The sequence below is a fragment of the Triticum urartu genome, chromosome 7A (assembly GCF_056163025.1).
Source record: "Triticum urartu cultivar PI428250 chromosome 7A, HENAU_Tu73, whole genome shotgun sequence".
Taxonomy (NCBI): Eukaryota; Viridiplantae; Streptophyta; class Magnoliopsida; order Poales; family Poaceae; genus Triticum; species Triticum urartu.
This window is the reverse complement of record NC_141879.1, coordinates 28798015-28811394: the sequence shown is the minus strand read 5'-3', so window position 1 is coordinate 28811394 and position 13380 is coordinate 28798015.

Sequence of the window (13380 nt, the reverse complement as noted above, 5' to 3'; positions counted from 1 at the left end):
CAAAACGTTCAAAACGTCTGCATCTGCTCCTGCAATAGTTCTGTCACCTAGAGGTGCATCAAGGACATAATACTTCTGTGCAGCAATGAGCATAATCCTCAGATCACGGAGCTAGTCCGCATCTTTGCTACTAACATCTTTCAACTTATTTTTCTCTAGGAACATATCAAAAATAAAACAGGGGAGCTAAACGCGAGCAATTGATCTACAACATAGATATGCTAATACTACCAGGACTAAGTTCATGATAAATTAAAGTTCAATTAATCATATTACTTAAGAACTCCCACTTAGATAGACATCCCTCTAGTCATCTAAATGATCACGTGATCCAAATCAACTAAACCACACTAGTAGAAAAAGGGTCAAATGTGAAGCACATTAGTGCCGGTTTGAATTTGAGTCGGCACTAATGTGACCATTAGTGTCGGTTCCAATGGCTAGGCTGCCATGAAACGGTACTAATGAGGCTGTGTCAGGCTGTGGTCAGGCCGGGGCCCCATGAAGACCTTTAGTACCGGTTCATGGCATGAACCGGTAGTAGAGTTTCTTAGTAAGATGATTTTTAGTCCCACCTCGCCAAGAGAGGGGCAGTATGAGCGGTTTATAAGCCGTGAGTGCAAAGACAATGACGAAGAGGCGCAATGCTCACCTGCACATTGCTTAGCTTCAAGCCTTTCGGAATAGCATAGAGTGCACTGAGCTATGTGCAGTGCAGTCTACACTATTCCGAAAGGCTTGAAGCAAATTAACTAGCATTGCACCTCTTTTTTATTTTTAATAACTTATTTGAACTCCGGACTTCTTGTGTTTCAAAGCGGCGTCATCAATTTCCAACACGTTCTGACATCATTTGCTCTTTTCAGTCATTTACCGAATTGTTTAGAGAGCTAAATGACCGTGAAATTGAAAATCACTACAAAATGAACTGTGAAAATGTTAAAATTTGGCATGGTATCATCATTTCACCCGCATAGCATGTGCGAAAGAGTAGAGAGGGTCACGGCAAAAACTGGACGCACTTCGTGTACAATGTCTTTCGGAGTATCAGGGTTTCGGACGAGAACTCATCTGTTACACGGGCACTTCAATGTTTTTTATACTTATTTGAACTACCGACTTCTTTTGCGTTCAGTATGCAGCATTCAAAGTGACGTCATCAATTTCCAACACGTTCTGGCATCATTTGCTGTTTTTCAGTCATTTACCGAATTGTTTAAAGAGCTAAATGACCGTGAAATTGAAAATCACTAGAAAATGAACTCTGAAAATGTTGAAATTTGGCATGGTATCATCATTTCACCCGCATAGCATGTGCTAAAGAGTAGAGAGGGTCACGGCAAAAACTAGACGTACTTTGTGTACAAACTGTACAATGTCTTTCGGAGTATCAGGGTTTCGGACGAGAACTCATCCGTTACACGGCACTTCAATGTTTTTTATACTTATTTGAACTCCCGACTTCTTTTGCATTCAATATGCATCATTCAAAGCGGCGTAATCAATTTCCAACATGTTATGAGATTATTTGCTGTTTTTCAGTCATTTACCGAATTGTTTAGAGAGCTAAATGACCGTGAAATTGAAAATCACTACAAAATGAATTCTGAAAATGTTGAATTTTGGCATGGTTTCATCATTTCACCCGCATGGCATATGCGTAAGAGTAGAGAGGGTCACGGCAAAAACTGGACGCACTTCGTGTACAAACTGGACAATGTCTGTCGGAGTATCAGGGTTTCGGACGAGAAAATAAATAGAAGAAAATAAATAATGCAGAAAAGAAAAAACTATATAAAAAATTACTCAAAAATAAATAGAAGAAAATAAATAATGCAGAAAAGGAAAAAACTATAAAAAAATTGTTGAGGCGCTGCCCAGTGGGCCTGCCAGACCTAAGGCGTGCAAATTCAGGCCCAGAAGGTCCGGCAGGCTTACAGGGCAGCGCGCCATAGTTAGGCCCAGAAGCCTGCTATATAGAGGAGTTCGAAGGAGCAGCCGCGGTTGGGTTTATAAACCAATGCGACTGCCCTTCGCTCGGCGAGGTGGGACTAAACTTTGTGCACCGCGGGTGACAGCGCACCACCTTTAGTACCGGTTGGTGGCTCCAACCGGTACTAAAAGCCTCTCCTATATATACAACACTTACGAAAATTTTCAGTTAGATCCTGTTCGTCTTCGTCGCCGCCCCCGCCCCCGCCCCGTATCGCGCCCCATCCCCGTCGCCGTCGTCGCGCCCCGGCCGTCCCCTGTGTCGCGCGCCCCGGCCGTCCCCGTCCACGTCGTCGCACGCGCCCCGGCCGTCCCCGTCCACGTCGTCGCACGCGCCCCGGCCGTCCCCGTCCCCGTCGTCGCGCGCGCCCCGGCCGTCCCCGCCCCCGTCGCGCTGTCCCCGTCTCGCGCCGCCGCCAGTACGCCGCCGCCCCCGTCGCGCCGCCCCCGTCGTCGCCGTCTCGCGCCGCCGCCCCCGCTCGTACGTACACACACACATACACACACACACGCACGCACACATACGCCACAATTTTTGTACTTATTTTCTATTTTCTGTGTTTTAGATTAGTGCATGTCAAATTGTTAGTTAGATGAATTACCTAGATAAGAATGTTAGAATGTTAATGTTAGATGAATTAGATAGAGAAGTTAAATATTAATGTCAATTGTTAGATGAATTAGATAGAGAAGTTAAATATTAATGTCAATTGTTAGATAAATTAGCTAGATATTAATTAATTAGGTATATGAGATTATTTGAACTAGTTGAATTAATATAACTATTTTATTTTTAGTAAATGCTTAGTTGAACTAGCTAGTTGAATTAGTACTAGTTTATTTTTAGTAAAAAAAATTAGGTATATGAGATTTGATGATCTAATTAAAATATTACTATATATAGCTACTTTATATATTTTAGTAAGAAAATTAATAGAACTAGTTTATTTTTAGTAAATTCTTAGTTGAATTAATAGAACTAGTTGTTTTTAGTAAGAAAATTTAGGCATATGAGATTTGATGATCTAATCAAAATATTACTATATAGAACTACCTACTTTATTTTAGTAAGAAATTAATAGAACTAGTTTATTTTTAGTAAATGCTTAGTTGAATTAATAGAACTAGCAAGTGTTTAATGTTTCACCTATATATGAACATATGTTAGATATTAATGTCAAATGTTAGATGAATTAGATATAAATTATATGTTAGATATATATTTAATTTAGTTATATGAGATTTGGTTATCTAATTAACATTTTATTATATAGAACTAGCTACCTTATTTTTAGTAAAAAAATTAATATAACTAGTTTAGTTGAATTAATTAGTTGAACTAGTTAGTTGAATTAGTTGAGCTACTTTATTTAGGTATATTTTTCGTAAGTGCTTAGTTGAATTAGTTGAATTAATTAGTTGAACTAGTTGAATTAACAGAATTAGTTGAATTAATAGAACTAATAATTGTTTAATATTTCACCTATGAACATTCGTCTGACGACGAACACGATTTCATTATGTGCGAATACTGCGAAGACCAGCACGGCCTGTGCGGCAGAAATTTTCTAGTTGATGATAGACGCTTCAGCATCAAGCTGGATGAGAACTTCGAAGTGGATACAGTAAGTCACAACGACAAGTCTTTTTTCGTAATTAAGCATGACTTATGCTTCATTTGCTTCAACTTTTAATTTTAATTTTTCACTATTCTACTAGCGTATCCCCTGCCATGCAAGAATTTTTGTCTTGGATAAGATAGGTTTCAGTCCTAACGAAACTATGGAGGTAAAAAGAGTTTACTTGAAGACCGAGAATGGTTGTACCTTCAACGTCAAATTATACAATGCAGACACATACACCTATTTTGAACGTAAAACTTGGCAAGCACTATGCAAGGCTTATGCATTTGAGCCTGATATGGTTATCACCTTTGATATTCGTCCGGAAGATGATATTGAAGGTAATAAAGACATCTGGATCGATGTGCAGACGCCTCCAGTTCTACCATTATGTGAGTTTCTCAACCATATTTATGTCTTCGATATGAGATTATTTGAACCAGTTGAATTAATAGATCTCAATTTATATTGACAGCTTATTTCCAATCAAGCAAACATGTCCGGTGCTTGGTAGACAGGACCGCCCACTGTCCCGGGGCTGAACTAAACTGCGAGGAGACAAGTCATTATGTTTCATGGCTTGAGGATCTTGATGCTGTCAAGACAAATTTTTTTCCTGCACTTAGAAATGTTAGTACTCAAAACGTGCGACCAATAGTGTTCGTACTGAACTACGGTCACATATATTTAGGAAAGATGGTAAGATTTCTACTATTTCTCCTCAGTGCATCTTTTGCATACATTATTTTTTAAGTTAAACTTCATTGCTAAGTATGTTACTATACGATGTTCTTCAACAGGGACTCCCGATGAATGTTGTGCCTGATTGGATCGAGACTAAAGGTACCATGAATATTGTTAGCTTACGGCCAAGATATCCTACAATGCACTTTAGTGCATTCAGGATTTCTAATAGCAAGGAATGCTTAATAGTAAAAGACTGGAGCAAAATTGTGAACGATCGCAGAGAAGTACTAGGGGGCAGCAATCATAAGCGCAACCCAAGATTAGGAGACATGTTCACCTGCATGCTCCAATATGATGAATCAGGAAAGCTATACATGTTCTATGCTATTTTACCTGAGAGAGAGCAGCATGAGTGATTAATTAGCTAGTTCATGCTCTTAGTACTTGTCCTCTCATGTCCGTGTTCTTCGTCCTGAACTTAATCTCAAAGAGTGATTTGCTTTTGTGGTGTTATGAACGCTTATAATATCATTACCATGTTGAACTCGATGATATCTTTGCTTCTGGTACAAGTGAATGTTTCTTCTTTAAGCTAGTGTTGGTGGTGATTAGATAGCGGTAATGACTATATGATGATTAAGTAGTGGTAATGAGACGACTATTATATGATGATTTTTAGCTAGCTATGAAAACCGTTGTTGGTGATGATATATATGATGCAAGAGTTTTTATATTAATATGATGATGATGATGAGTTATTATATCATTTATGAAAGAAACCACAGATTAGTTTCAACTGGATGGATTCTAGCTAAGTGATCAAGTATATGCCATATCCATATTACCTCGATCACTTAATTAGGTGATCAAGTATATATAATATGGATATGACATATACTTGATGACTTAGCTAGGATCCACATGCATCCAGTCAAACTAATCTGCGGTACATTCACCTAATGATTTAACAACTCATTATAATGTAAAACAATCACTAAATTAAATTGAAAACACAAAATTAAAGTAAAATTAAAAAAATAAAACCAAAACACACCCAAACATTTAGTACCGGTTGGTGTTACCAACCGGTACTAATGTCCTACGTGCCCACGGAGCTGGCTCGTGCCACGTGGTTGCCCTTTAGCACCGGTTCGTGCTGAACCGGTACTAAAGTGGGGGGGGGGCTTTAGTGCCCACACTTTAGTGCCGGTTACCGAACCGGCACTAAAGGGCCTTACGAACCGGTGCTATTGCCTTGTTCTGCACTAGTGCCATGTCCGATCATCATGTGAGATGGAGTAGTTTTCAATGGTGAACATCATTATGTTGATCATATCTACTATATGATTAATGCTCGACCTTTCGGTCTCCAGTGTTCCGAGGCCATATCTGCATATGGTAGGCTCGTCAAGTTTAACCTGAGTATTCTGCGTGTGCAAAACTGGCTTGCACTCGTTGTAGATGGACGTAGAGCTTATCACACCCGATCATCATGTGGTGTCTGGGCACGACGAACTTTGGCAACGGTGCATACTTAGGAGAACACTTTTATCTTGAAATTTAGTGAGAGATCATCTTATAATGCTACCGTCAATCAAAGCAAGATAAGATGCATAAAAGATAAACATCACATTCAATCAATATAAGTGATATGATATGGCCATCATCATCTTGTGCTTGTGATCTCCATCTCGAAGCACCGTCATGATCACCATTTTCACCGGCGCGACACCTTGATCTCCATCGTAGCATCGTTGTAGTCTCGCCAACTATTGCTTCTACGACTACCGCCACTGCTTAGTGATAAAGTAAAGCAATTACAGGGCGATTGCATTGCATACAATAAAGCGACAACCATATGGCTCCTGCCAGTTCCGATAACTTCGTTACAAAACATGATCATCTCATACAATAAATATAGCATCATGTCTTGACCATATCACATCACAACATGCCCTGCAAAAATAAGTTAGACGTCCTCTACTTTGTTGTTACAAGTTTTACGTGGCTGCTACGGGCGGAGCAAAAACCGTTCTTACCTACGCATCAAAACCACAACGATAGTTCGTCAAGTTAGTGTTGTTTTAACCTTCTCAAGGACCGAGCGTAGCCACACTCGGTTCAACTAAAGATGGAGAAACTGACACCCGCCAGCCACCTGTGTGCAAAGCACGTCGGTAGAACCAGTCTACCGTAAGCGTACCGTAATGTCGGTCCGGGCCGCTTCATCCAACAATACCGCCGAACCAAAGTATGACATGCTGGTAAGCAGTATGACTTGTATCTCCCACAACTCACTTGTGTTCTACTCGTACATATAACATCTACGCATAAAACCAGGCTCGGATGCCACTGTTGGGGAACGTAGTAATCTCAAAAAAAATTTCCTACACACACGCAAGATAATGGTGATGCATAGCAACGAGAGGGGAGAGTGTGTCCACGTACCCTCGTAGACCGAAAGCGGAAGCGTTAGCACAACGCGGTTGATGTAGTCATATGTCTTCATGATCCAACCGATCAAGTACCGAACGCAGGGCACCTCCGAGTTCTGCACACGTTCAACTCGATGACGTCCCTCGAACTACGATCTAGCCGAGCTTTGAGGGAGTGTTCCGTCAGCACAACGGCATGGTGACGATGTTGATGTTCTACCGTTGCAGGGCTTCGCCTAAGCACCGCTATGAAATTATCGAGGTGCACTATGGTGGAGAGGGGCACCGCACACGGCTAAAAGATCAAAGAGATCAATTGTTGTGTCTATGGGGTGCCCCTCTCCTCCATATATAAAGGAGGGGAGGAGGCGCGCCCAAGGGGGGAGTCCTACGCCTACCAGGAGTAGGACTCTTCCCTTTCCTATTTGGAGAGGGAGATGGAAGGAAGAGGAAGGAGGGAGGAAGGAAAGGGGGGCCGCCCCCCCCCCCCCCGCCAAATTCGGATTAGGCTTGGGGGGGGCCCTCCCTTGCTCCTTTCCCCTCCTTTCCACTAAATCCCATTAAGGCCCATATACCTCCCGGGGGGTTCTGATAACCTTCCGGTGCTCCGATATTATCCCGATCTCACCCGAAACCATTCCGGTATCCAAATATAGTCGTCCAATATATTGATCTTTACGTCTCGAACATTTCGAGACTCCTCTTCATGTCCATGATCACATCCGGGACTCCGAACTACCCTAGGTACATCAAAAACCATAAACTCATAATATAACCGTCATCGAACTTTAAGCGTGCGGACCTTACGGGTTCGAGAACTATGTAGACATGACCGAGACACGTCTCCAGTCAATAACCAATAGCAGAACCTGGATGCTCATATTGGCTCCTACATATTCTACGAAGATCTTTATCAGTCAAACCGTATAACAACATACGTTGTTCCCTTTGTCATCGGTATGTTACTTGCCCGAGATTCGATCGTCGGTATCTCAATACCTAGTTCAATCTCGTTACTGACAAGTCTCTTTACTCGTTAGGTAACACACCATCCCACAACTAACTCATTAGTTGCAATGCTTGCAAGGATTAACTGATGTGTATTACTGAGTGGGCCCAGAGATACCTCTCCGATAATCGGAGTGACAAATCCTAATCTCGAAATACGCCAACCCAACAAGTACCTTCGGAGACACCTGTAGAGCATCTTTATAATCACCCAATTACGTTGTGACGTTTGGTAGCACACAAAGTGTTCCTCTGGTAAATGGGAGTTGCATAATCTCATAGTCATAGGAACATGTATAAGTCATGAAGAAAGCAATAGCAACAAACTAAACGATCAAGTGCTAAGCTAACGGAATGGGTCAAGTCAATCACATCATTCTCCTAATGATGTGATCCCGTTAATCAAATGACAACTCTTTGTCTATGGCTAGGAAACATAACCATCTTTGATCAACGAGCTAGTCAAGTAGAGTCATACTAGTGACACTCTATTTGTCTACGTATTCACACATGTATCATGTTTCCGATTAATACAATTCTAGCATGAATAATAAACATTTATCATGATATAAGAAAATAAATAATAACTTTATTATTGCCTCTAGGGCCCTATCCTTCAGGTGGCTAGGGCAAAGTTCTCCTGCTATCCAATCTCCACTAGCCACTCCATGAATTCAGCCCCTGCCGGCTGCTCCGGCTAGTGGTGGTAGGGAGGGGAATCCCGGTGCCCTGGTTCTGGTAATAGTTTAGGTTGGGGTTTTCTAGTCTTCGCGGGGGGGCGACACTTGGGTGGATGGCGACGTTCATCTTTGAGAAATGCAAGTCCCTTGATCCCAGGTGCCCATCTCCTCTCTCTAGTTTTGATCTAGACAAGTTCTAGTTCTTTTTTTAATCCTCTTAATAGAGAAGCCCCTTGAGGTTCTCTTCCCCCTCTTCTAGTTCTCCTGCGATGCAAAGCTCTGGACGGTACCATCGTCGGATCGTGAAGCCCGTACGCGTGCAATACATAGAGAGGTCGTGGTTTCGGTCTTCTGTTTGAGGGATTGTTCGTGAAAAGTTTGAGAGACTTCATCAATGATCTACACCAACTCTTCTTCCGCTGCAACTCGAAGTTGGTAACGATCCGATCTAACCTTGTATAGATCTTCATAGTGATCTGGGAATTCGATCCATAGGACAATTTTTTTTTGTTTTCTATTACGTTCCCAACAAAGTGTCCCTTATGGAGATTTTTAAGGGTGAAGAGCTCTTCTGGATTGCTGCCAAAGTTTCCACCATTGGAATTGTGTGAAGGACCATGTGCTAAAATGTTTAACTGAAAATCCCATGTCTTCGAGGTCGCCTAGGGCCTTCCAAAATATAGGGCCAGCCCTGGGTCCAGCCCTGGTATTTGTTTTGTATGTCTTTCTATTATACCCCTTAAACCAAACAATACTACTCATATTTTCCGTTAATATTGATGGGTAGTCCATTGGGTGATCCGCAGTGGATGGCTCGCATTATTGAGATGTACAATCAAGGGTGTCCATCTCAACAATAGACTAGGTCGGTTTGTATCAGAATATCAAAGCAACTCATGTGTGAACTAAAAGCTAGGGTGCTCAATCAACCTTCAAAGGTCATCTCAAATCAAATTATGCAAGTTAGCATATACTCATGTGTGAACTAAAAGCTAAGGCGCTCAATCAACAGAGCAGGAGGCTTACAACGTTTTCGTTAGAGAGTAGTCTAGTTTTGTTCTACATTTTGGTGTGGAGTGGGTGCCTGTCTACGAGGTTGTTCGCAACTTGATAGACTTCTTGTAACTATTTTCTCTCTTCTTTAAAAATATGGTATGTTTTTTGTGTACTCTAGAAGAAAAATGCAATGGTTTGTTCAGAAAATTAATACCATAAGAAATAGATGCCCCATTAAAATTGTGTTGTCTGGATCATATTATGACAAATCTCACAAGGATAAAATATGAATAATTTTCTTATTAGAGAAGTCAAATAATATCCTCCTCCATTTTTTCTTTTCTATATCAATAACCCATTATGCTTCTGGGAGTTTTCGTGCTAATTGCAACTACATGCTACAATATTTCGTTTGCACAATCCATCATGAGTAATCATAGACATGAGCCCCATGACGACACTAGTAGAAAAGAGGGCTTTGGTTCAGGCCGGGTCAGCCCATTAGTCCTGGTTCAGTCTAGAACCGGGACCCATGGGGGCATTGGTCCCGGTTCGTGAGGCTAGGGGCCTGCCGGGCCTTGTGGGGGCATTGGTCCCGGTTCGTCTGGCCCCTTTGGTCCCGGTTGGTGGGATGAACCGGGACCAATGGGCCTCGCTCCTGGCCCACCACCATTGGTCCCAGTTGGTGGCTTGAACCGGGACCACAGGCTGCCCTTTAGTTCCGGTTCATGCCACGAACCGGGACCAATGAGGTGCCTATATATACCCCTCGCCCGCGAGCAGAGCACTCCAGTGCTCTGTTTTTCTCTGGCCGGCGAGGGGAGGGCTTTGTGGTGCTCTAGCTCACCTCCTATGCACATGAGGTGTTTGATGAAATGCCCGAGCCACACTAGTTAAGCTTTCTCCTGTCGAAGCTCGACCTCAAAGCTCCATTTTCCTTGAGATTTGTCTAGGTTTAGCGGCCCATCACGTCCCATTCCCATCTTCACCGCCGTCGATTGCCCACGCCGATCTCGTCGCCGGCACCACCATGGTGAGCCTCTTGTTCTTATCTTCTTTCTGAAAGAAAAACATTCTTACTTTAGATAGATACTTGTCTAATTTTCTTACTATTTTATTGCTTGTTATTATATAGTGCGATGGTTTTGGTATCCGCCTCCGTCGGCCCTCGTCCTGTCTATGATTCAGATGTGGTATATATATTATCTTTTTATAACTATTTGGTTCATTTATTGTTTATGGCAATTATGCCGACCAACGTGACATAGATTTTATTTATGTGGGAGGTAGTTGAACCGGAAATTCCAACCGACCCTATTGTCGAGAGGTTAAATTTAGTTGAAGAAGAAAACAATTACTTGAAGGAAAAAATAAAAAAATTGAGGAGGAGAAGATGATATTGGAGTTGCATGTTGCGGATGTCGTCGATGATCACAAGATCAAGATGGATGCAATGCGCTTGAAGATTAGAAAGATTAGAAAATATGCCATTCATACCGAGGCTTGGTATCATTATGCCGTTGGATCAATTGTTACCTTGGTTGCGATTATGATCGCATTTGTTTTCGCATTGAAATGTTTTACATAGTTTCAATGTATGGTTTAATTAATTAGATGCTCTGGAGAGCTATATGTTGTTAGATGAGAACTATGTATGTACTTTGGTTTTAATGTGATGATGAACTTCTATTAATTTGGTCACTTAATTATCTATTCATGATGTTCTGTAATGGTTTTTGACACACTTAATTATATATAATGCATGCAGATGAACCGACAATGGATGTACGGTGACAGACACACCTCCGAGTACATTAAGGGCGTGCATGATTTTCTCGAAGTGTCTGAGGCAAACAAGCAGAATGGTTTTATGTGTTGTCCATGCCCTAAATGTGGGAATACAAAGTCTTACTCTGACCGGAAAATCCTTCACACCCACCGGCTTTACAAGGGTTTCATGCCACACTATAATGTTTGGACGGGGCACGGAGAAATAAGGGTTATGATGGAAGACGGTGAAGAAGAAGAGGACGATGACAACTATGTGCCCCCTGAATACGGTGATGCTGCAACATGGGAAGGTGCCGAAGATCAAGAGGAACCATACGATGTTCCCAATGATGCTGCAACGGGGGAAGCTGCTGAAGATCAAGAGGAACCAGACGATGTGCCCGATGATGATGATCTCCGCCGGGTCATTGTCGATGCAAGGACGCAATGCGTAAGTCAAAAGGAGAAGCTAAAGTTCGATCGCATGTTAGAGGATCACAAAAAAGGGTTGTACCCCAATTGCGAAGATGGCAACACAAAGCTCGGTACCGTACTGGAATTGCTGTAGTGGAAGGTAGAGAATGTTGTGCCTGACAAAGGATTTGAGAAGCTACTGAAAATATTGAAGAAGAACCTTCCAAAGGATAACGAATTGCCCGACAGTACATACACAGCAAAGAAGGTCGTATGCCCTCTAGGATTGGAGGTGCGGAAGATACATGCATGCCCTAATGACTGCATCCTCTACCACGGTGCATACAAGGATCTGAACGCATACCCGGTATGCAGTGCATTGCGGTATAAGATCAGACAAGATGACCTTGGTGATGTTGACGGCGAGCCTGAGGTGTCTTATGTCAATGATATGCAGAAAGATGATCTTTGGATTGAGCTGAAGGCAAATTTCACCCTACCGCCAGAGGAGGATCCGGAGAAGCCAGTTAAAGAGCAATTAATAAAGTCTCATGCTCTTAAGAAGATGACAGACCTATTCAGGAGGTGGAAGAATGAGCTGAAAACGTTTGTCGACAAAGAAGAGACACCAGAATTCATCGGCAAATATGAGAAGATCAGAGATCACTGGCCCGCATTTGTGGCCCACAAGACATCAGAAAAGAGTAAGAAGATGTCGGCGACAAACAAGAAAAATGCTGCAAAGAAGAAGCTTCACCATCGCACGGGGTCAGGTGGCTAACTCAAAGCCCGGCCTAAGTGGGCCAAGGCTGAGAATGATCTGCTTGATAAAGGGATCGAACCAGATACAATGAACTGGCCAGACCATTGCTGGACTTGGTTCCTCAGGGCTGGCGGAACCTTGGACTCTGTATCTGGGAAGTGCGTTTGGACGGACGAGCAAATGAGAATACCAGTCAAGAGGCTTAAGCACTATATCGATGCAGCGCAGCAAGGAACGTTCATTCCAGACAGAGAGAACGACGAGCTCACAATGGCCCTCGGGAATCCTGAGCACCCTGGACGGACACGAGGCACGCCAGGCTCCGTTCCGTGGAAGGCTGGTTTTCCGGACGCATGCGGTTAAAAATGCCAGGAGAGGAGGAAAAAAGTGGAGCAGGCCCAAATTCAGACGCTGCACGGAAGGGTTCAAGCGCTAGAGGAACGAGAAGTAGCTCGTAGCAAGCAACCTGCCAAAACTACCCCCGAAGCTACCCCGCCATCTCAGCGGAGAAGCAGCGTGGCTTCCACCGACCTGCTTCAGCTGGAGCATGTCTTGACGGCTCCTACTAGCTACCCCGTGGATGCTATCACGGAGTCTCGACATTGCCACCTTATGATGCAATGGCAGAACTTCAAAGTCAAGGCGGCTGTCGGCTCTGTTCGACCTCCTGAACCCGGCGCAACTTTTCACTGTCGTCCGATTCTAGAAGGATATGCCAGGGTGACGGTGAACGAAATAATGGAGGGATTTGAGGACCTCCATCTTGACCACCCTACCGGTGAAGGGGAGACTCGGCTGGGTTCTGCTCTGAAGACTCCATGCCTATGGCGGAAGGAGCTCATCAACCTTCCGAACTGGACGCCTCCACCTCCTCCTCCTCCTCCTCCGGCGAGTAAGGGCACTCTGCCTCCTCCTCCGCCTCCTCCTCCGGCGAGTGATCAGGACACCCAGCCTCCTTCTCCGGCGCGTGGCGGCACCTCGCCTCCTTCTCCGCCTGCGCCGGGGCGCCCGAG